Source organism: Marmota monax, unplaced genomic scaffold, assembly GCF_021218885.2.
Source record: "Marmota monax isolate L192 unplaced genomic scaffold, Marmota_monax_Labrador192_F-V1.1 WCK01_AAM20220418_F8-fsc00327, whole genome shotgun sequence".
NCBI lineage: Eukaryota > Metazoa > Chordata > Mammalia > Rodentia > Sciuridae > Marmota > Marmota monax.
In genome coordinates, this window is record NW_026692808.1 from 286,069 (window position 1) to 293,852 (window position 7,784).

Here is a 7,784-nt window from a genome sequence, read left to right on the forward strand (position 1 = left end):
TATACCATGTTCATGGACTCAAGTAGCAAAGATGCCAATTCTCCCCAAATTGATCTATAGGTTAATGGAATTCCTATCAAAATCTCAGCAAGTTTTTTCTATAAAGGTACAGACGAACTTATTCTAAAATGTATATGGGAAGGCATGATCCTAAACTACCCAAAATAATCTGGAACAAAGAATAATTAAGCAGGAGAAATCAGGCTTACCATAAGGCTATAGAAAACAAGACAGTATGCTGTTGACTAAGGATAGACCCACATACAGACCCCAGAAAAAGCCCCACTCAGTTATGCACAACTGGTTTTTAAAAATGAAAATACAAACACAATTGGATGGACAAAAGACAGCCCTTTTGACAAAGGGATCAGGAGCAACTTGACATCCACATGATGGATGTCAAGAATAGATCTCAACTCACATCTCACACCTTCCAAAAATTCAACTCAAAACTGACCACAGACTTAAATTTAAACTGAGACTTATATAAAAGTAGGAGACAACCTTCAGAATTCATGGCTAGGTCAAGAGTTCTGTCTTGACACCAAGATCCATAAAAGGAAATACTGGTAAACTGGAATTAAATTAGGAAGTTTTGCTCTACAGAAGTCCAGACAAAGAGAAAGACATGTGAAGATGAGTTATGTGTTGAGAGAACATTTTTGCAAACTGTATTTGCAAGGGAACTTTATCTCCAATATAGAAATAACTTTCAAAACTCAACCTTGCAGAAAATCCAATTACAAGTAAAGAGGAGATATAGATTGCAAATAAAAATCGTTGTGGTCAATGCCACTAGCCATTCGGGAAATATAAATTGAAACCCCAGTGCACTCGCAGAATGGCAAAGGGCAACAATGACCTCAGCTGCTACAAGAATGCAGAGAAACCCTTTGCTCCCAGGGACACAGCCACTCTGCAAGACAGCTTTCAGTTCCTTTCAAAACCAAAGTTGTTAGTGCCCTATGATTCAGCTGTTACTGTCCTGGGCATTTATCCCAGAGGAAAGAAACTACGTTCACATAAAACCTGTATGTCAGCGTTTACAGCCAATTTATGTGTAATAGCTGCAACCTGGAAACGATCCTGGTAGGCCTCAGTGGTGCCCAGTTAGGCAGACAGTGAGCATCCAGAGTGGATGCTGTGGTTTGAAAGTGTCCCTGAAGATCTTGTGTTGGACACCAGATCCCCAGGGCATATGTTAATGGTAGTTGGAGTTGGAACCTTGGGAGGTGACTGGCTCTTCAGGGCTGTGCCTTAGTGAACTAAAGAGCTCACGCATGGATTAATGGATTGACAGGGTCTGGTGGGATGGTGGCTTTGTGACACAATGAAGCTCTCTTTAGCACACTTGCTCTGTCTTGCCATGTAATGTCCTGTGCCACCTCTGGCCTCTGCAGAGTCCCCACCAGCAAGAAGGCCTCATCAGATGCAGCCCCCAATCTTGGACCTCCCAGCCTCCAGAACTGTAAGAAATAAATGTCTTTTATTTACAAATTACCTAGTCCTAGGTACTCAGTTACAGTGACAGAAAACAGACTCAGGGAGTGGAATATTGTTGTCTGCTTATCTGTAGTTCTGTATCTTCAGGCTCAACCAACTGAGGATCCAAAGCATTAGAAAAATTGCATCCATATGACACATGTACAGCCTCGTTGCCTTATTGTTATGCCCTAAACAATGCACTACAGCAATCATTTACAGTGCATTAGGTATTTAAGTCATCTAGAGACTATTTAAAGGAAAACACTGAGTCATGCATATAATACTTAATATTATACCCTCGTATATAGATTATTTTTAAAAATACTTATTTTTTAGTTGTAGTTGGACACAATACCTTTACTTTATTTATTTATTTTTATGTGGTGCTAAAGATCTAATCCAGTGCCTTGCACGTGCTAGGTGAGCGCTCTACCATAGAGTCACAACCCCAGACCTCGAGTATAGATTATGTGAGAGGCTGTGGAGGCTGTGTGTGATCTAAAGGACTTGAGCATCTGAGGATTTGGGTGCCCATGGGGGATCCTGGGACCCCCAGGATCTATCTCTCTATAGATACCAAGGGATGACTGTACTGGGAAGAAATCAAAAGGAACAAACTATTGACATATGCAACAATTTGGGTAGATCTCAGGAGAACCATGCTGAATGAATAAGATCATTCAAAAGGCCACATACTGTATGATTCCATCTATATACCTTGAAATGTCAAAATGGCAGGCGGAGAGCAAATCGGTGGTGGCCCATCTATCCAGCAATGGGGATGTTGACCACCTGTGCTGTGGGGTGGACACATGAACCACCATGCCTGGTGGAACTGTACCTCACATGATTGTGTATAGGAAGGCACTCAATGGTCTCCACCCAACCTCCTGCTGCATGCTGCCCATCAATTTGCCTGGGGGAAAATGGGTGCAGGGTCCAAGGTCTCTCTGTGTTCTTTCTATTCAGATCTCTGACACATCTCACAGTGGACACAGTGTGTATGTGGTTTTCTCACTGTGAACAATAAGCTCCATGTCTATTGAGCATCTGCCCTAGGCCTTGAGCTAGGTGCTGCTCAGAGGGTGTGTGCATGCTAGACAAGACCCTGACTGGGCTGGTGGTCAGGACGGTCATTGGGATGGCAGCCAGGACAGTCACTGGGATGGTTGTCAGGATGGTGGTTGGGATAGTCATTGGGATGGTAGTTGGGATGGTCACTGGGTTGGTGGTCAGAATGATTATTGGTATGGTCATTGGGATGTGGTCAGGATGATCATTGGGATGGTCACTGGTATGGTAGTTGGGGTGGTCACTGGGATGGTAGTTGGGATGGTCGCTGGGATGGTGGTTGGGATGGTCACTGGGATGGTAGTTAGGATGGTCGCTGGGATGGTGGTTAGGATGCTGGCTTTCTCCCTTGACCTGCAGGGGGCAGCCTGGCTGTGCAGGGACTTGGGTTGGCTGAGTTAGTTGGACAGGCTCAGCTGTCCAGGCCTGACCAGGTGGGCCCTGGGGTTCCTTCTCCCCACCTCTCTGCTGTCTCCCTTTCTCTCCTCCCCTGTCGGCTTTCCCTCCCCTTTTCTCTGGCATCTGTCTCCTCTGCTCCCTTGTCCCCGCCCCCCAACCCTGTCACAGCCCAAGCTCAGCCCACCCACGCTGGCAGTTTGGGTGGGATCATGTCTCCTTGGGCTCTCTGTCCAGCTCCATTTCAAATGACTCATGCACGGTTTCTGCGTCTCCCCCAGGGAGACCCCCTGCCTGGCCTCATAAACCCTCCCAGTTAGGCAGTGTTTCCTGGTAAGTGGTCCCAGGCCCCTGCTCCCGACCACCTGACTCTGCTTCCCCTCCCAGTCAGCAGCCCGCCCCTCTCCAGGCCTCCAGAAGCCCCAGCAGGGAGCGTAGAGCCCTGGAGCCCAGCCCTCTCTCACGCTTCCAGGTGTTTGGAGACCCAGGCTCAGAGGGTGCGCAGCTGGGGGACCTGTGCTGCCTCCTGGCTCACCTCTCTTCAGTCTGGTCCTCTGCAGTCCGCACTCTCTTCCTCCCTTTCACCTGATGTGCCTCCTCCCCCTCCTCCCACACTTGGCCCCTTTTTGTCGGTCTCTCCGATGATGATGATGATGATGATGATGATGATGATAATTCTCTTTCATTCTTTTTCTTTCCTTCACTCTCTGAGCTTCTGTCCAACAGGGAATCCTGGCTTCGGACAGGGGCCCATTGCTGGGGTCACAGGAGCCTCCTGGCCCACGCTGCCTCCACGGTTGCCCTATGCTGTCCAGAATCCAGACAGGCTTGGAAGAGATGTGTGGTGGGCCTGACCAAGGGAGGCAGCGGCCCTCCCCTGCCTGGGGTCCTGGTGGGCCCAAATGCCGCGGGGCTCATGCAAAGTGTGAACTGACCAGGCCCCACAGCCTCTCCGAGATGCCCTGGCTGTCATCCTCAGATACTGAATCCAAACCCTCAGGGGCAGGGGTCTCCAAGGCTGGAAGTGTGGAGGACTCAGGTGGGGGTGTCCACTCCCACCAGTTTTCCTTTCAGGAGCAGGATTCACTGTGGGGGCTCCTCCCTCCCTTCAGCAAGCCTGGGGCTGTGCCCTCGGGGCCTTGCTCCCCTGCTCCCAATGCCAGGCATGGTGGGCAGGGACACACCAGCCTGGCCTTACCCATGCTCACTCTCCCTCACATCCTGGGGAGTCTGCCAGCTGCTGAGTGTCTATTCCTGCAATGACCACGAGACGGACTTGGGGACCCACGGTGAGGAGTCTCCGACTGCAGAGATCAGCCGCCCCCACAAGCCTGTGTTCTCACTGGAGGGCCCAGGGGATGTTGTGGGTCCTTGGAAGTAGGCCAGAGCCAGTGTCCCCTGGTCCCTGAAGGTCTGATGGCCTTCCAGCAGGTGGTCCCTTGGTAAGGGGCCCTGCGCAGCAGGAATAATGGTCATGGGGTTCTCCTCTCCTCAGGGGCTCTGGCCTGCAAGCTGGTTGAGTCAGGATCAGCTGAGCAGCTGTGGCTGCATATCTAGGATCTGAATGGAACTTTGCTCTTGACCGTGGACCCAGTGGATCTTGTCCAGCCCCCTGCCCCCTTATTTGGATGACTTCAGAGGCCTGGATGATTGAAGTGGGGGATGGCAGGCCTCCCATCCAAGGAAGGCCATGGCTCCAACAGAAATAAGGGGGGCAGTTAGCCATCAGCCAGAGCATAGAACACTAGATGAGGAGAGTCTGTCTGCCTGGAGAAAAGCCCCTTCACACACTGCCCAGAGCCAGGGAAAGCCCGGCACGTGGCGGAGCAGGGGCTGTTTTTCTCCCTAGCTTTCCAAGTGCCTTTGGTGAATTCTGCCAAACCTCTGGGGCTCAGTTTAGATCCCACGGAGGTAGCCTGGCAGGTGCCTGTCAATACCTCTCCCCTGAGAATTCACTTCTGCCTTCTCAGTGGCCCCCGATGGGTCCCCCATTCTGTCCAGCATCAGAAAAACCTAAAATTGCAACAGTTGTCTCCCCTGGTGCAGCCCCACGGCCCCTTCCCTCAGCTTTCTGCCCTCTGCACCTACCTTCAGGGACTGGAACTGGCTGTGCAGGTACGGCTACACCTCCAAGGAGCAGCTGCCTTCTACCCTGGTGTGGGCCACTGGCGACAGCTGGGCAGATACCGAGGGCCCACAAGCCACAGTGTTCCCAGTGGACAAGGGTGCTCAGGGTAGGCTGGGTGAGGTAGAAGTGAGCAGGGGCATGCAGCACCCTGGGCCTATCTGAAGTCTGGGTTCCACAAGCACCTTAAGGGCCTGAGAGGGAGAGGGAACTGCTTCAAGCTTGTCCTGCTCTGAGGAAGGCCCACCTCTTCTGTGGGTAGGGTGGAGCGGGCAATTCCTGGGCAATGGTGGCCTGACGAGGTGTGAAGCCTGAGGCTCACAGGGCAAGGAGGGTCTACTGGGGCCCACTTAGGGTGAGGACAGTGGTGGCATCTCCCCAGGGATGGGCAGTTGAGAGCTGGGGTGGTCTCCCAGGCCCTCAGGTAGCTCTGGCATTACCCTACACTGGGCACAAGCCCTGCCACCCACGTACCCTGGGCCCAGTCACCCACATGCTCTGGTTCCGTGGGGTGTCTGATATGTTCTTGCTTGGAGCTGGGCCAGGGCTTCAAGTGGGAATTTGGTTAGGCAGCTCCCCTCACTCAGCTCTCTAACCCTATCCCACCACCACTAAAGAAAGCAAAGCTCTTCCTGAGTGCATGAATCCTTGCCAGAACCCCTCACACCCAGTATGGCCCAGGGGTCCAGGGAGCTCTCTGCTCCTTGGCTGGCTAGCTGCCTCCTTCAGCAGGGACTCACTGGGTGGCCAATGTGACAGAGCTCCACTCTGGCTGGAAGGGAGCTTTGTAACACCCGCAGTGCCCTGTGACACACATTTACAATCTCACACGTCATTTTTCTTGGAAGCAATCTCATGCCTTTAAACATGTCATCGCTCTGGGTCTCCCATCCCCTGCTTCCTAGGGCTGCCCCTCCACTGCCTCTCTTCCCTGACTGCAGCCAGGCCTTCAGGTGGAAGGAAGTCCTGGGAGCCACACTGGGCACTGCAGCTGGGGTGAGCCGGGGCTGCTTTCTGTGCTTCTTTGCTGAAAGAGCCCTATTGGGGGGCCTGGCAAAGTGTGAGCAGAAGAGGGCAGGGGAGGGGTCCCGGGAATGGGAATGATGTGAAGCTGGTCACACCTAACAAAAAGGCAGACCCTGGGCTACAAGGTGACATCACAATTTGGAAAGAGCCACCATTCACTGGAGTTAGATGAGTCTCAGATGGGAGAAGGGGGCTCAGAGAGGAAGTGACCTGCCCAGGCGGCTGCTCTCTGCCCACCCCTACCCAGCCACACAGCCAGCGTGAGCTCCTCTGGCAGGATACAGCATGCTCACATGGCAGGCCAGCCTGCCAAGGCTTGGCTTGGACCATCGGATGAGTGCAGGTTCTGCTCCTGTCTCCTCCTTTGCTTTTGCCTTGCCACAGAAAGCGAGTGAAGAGCTTAGGCCTCCAGAGGTGCTCCTACTCATACTGGGAGGTTGCAGGCCAGAATTAGCTCAAAGGGTGCTGGCCCACACTAGGGCCAGCAGCAGAGCGCCCCCTGGTGGGCCCAGGGCTCTGAGACCCATACTCTGAGTCTCAGGCTCTGACAGTGGCTTCAGTATGGGGTGCTTCAGGCACTGAAGGTGTCCAGGTGAGGAAGCGGGCACTGCCAGGGCACCTACATGCCTGGACCAGGCAGCTTTGATCCCCAGTCCCTTGCTGTATGGTCACAAACATACACAATGCAGAGGCCTCCTGTCCAGGGGACTTTTTCTGAGCTTTCTCAATGCCAAGGTTCATCCATTGGTCAATCCAATAACTGTATCTGTTTTAATTTAGGCTTTGAATTCTCTGACACCATCTTGCTCTTGCTCCAGAAACGGATCTGAATGAGGCACTGGTAGTCCATGCTTCCATACTCCAGCACCTTGATCCCCAAGAGTCACCCTTCATTCACCATCCTCATGGATGGTGAGGACATGGGCTTTTGGGAACGGCTGCTTGATGGTCAGGGCTGGCGGTGACTTCAGGTGCTAGCTACTTCTTGCTCAACCTAACGATGGAGAGTCAGAAGCCCTAAGGGACCAGATCGCACCGGAGTGGACCCAGGCCCAAATCGTCCACGGTAACCACTATGGGGAACAGCCTCTTGGGTCTCCTTCCTTGGAAGTCCCATTTCCATTTCCTCTTCGTACTTGGTTGCCTGGGTGCCCCAACTCCGCGCAGGCAGCAGCGGCCCCAGACTCAACACCCTTCGAGAGTCCTGGACTCGCGCCCGCGTTTTTTGCCTCGCGGCCAATGTCCACCCCCGCCCCCGCCCCCCCGCCGCACAGCGGTCCAAGTTTCCTCGCAGTCGCACCCGGCTCTCCAGCCTTTCCCGTCCCCGCCCCTGGCCTTCTAGCCCCGGGCGGCCGACACTCACCCCGCCCCAAATTCTCCCTGAGCTCCAGTTTCTGCTCTGCTTCGGGCTGTCCCGCTGCGGATACACGATTCTGGCCCTCCGGGACCCGGCCCCCACACTACCTCCCGTCGCTGACCCTCTGCCGGGTCCCACCGCTCTGGCAGGCCCGCCCCTCCCTTCCCGGCGGTCGCGCCCCAGACCCGCCCCGGGAGCGGCCAGGCCGAGCGGGCGGCAGGCGGGGCGCGCGGCTCGGGTTTCGGCCCGCCCCCGGCGCCGGCGTGACCCCTCCTCCCGGGCGCAGGGCGGGCCTGGCCAGCTGGCTGGCGCCCCGCCCCGCGG

The 7,784-nt window shown here is 54.1% G+C and overlaps 1 long non-coding RNA gene across 1 annotated transcript; it reads right to left on the reverse strand.

Moving 5' to 3' along the window:
- Positions 1–6,851: 6,851 nt before the first annotated feature.
- LOC124095255 (uncharacterized) lies at positions 6,852–7,661 on the reverse strand. Its single transcript, XR_006852443.1, has 2 exons — positions 7,467–7,661; positions 6,852–7,097 (listed from the first exon to the last, which is right to left on the reverse strand). It is a non-coding gene; the product is annotated as an uncharacterized LOC124095255 (long non-coding RNA).
- Positions 7,662–7,784: the final 123 nt, after the last annotated feature.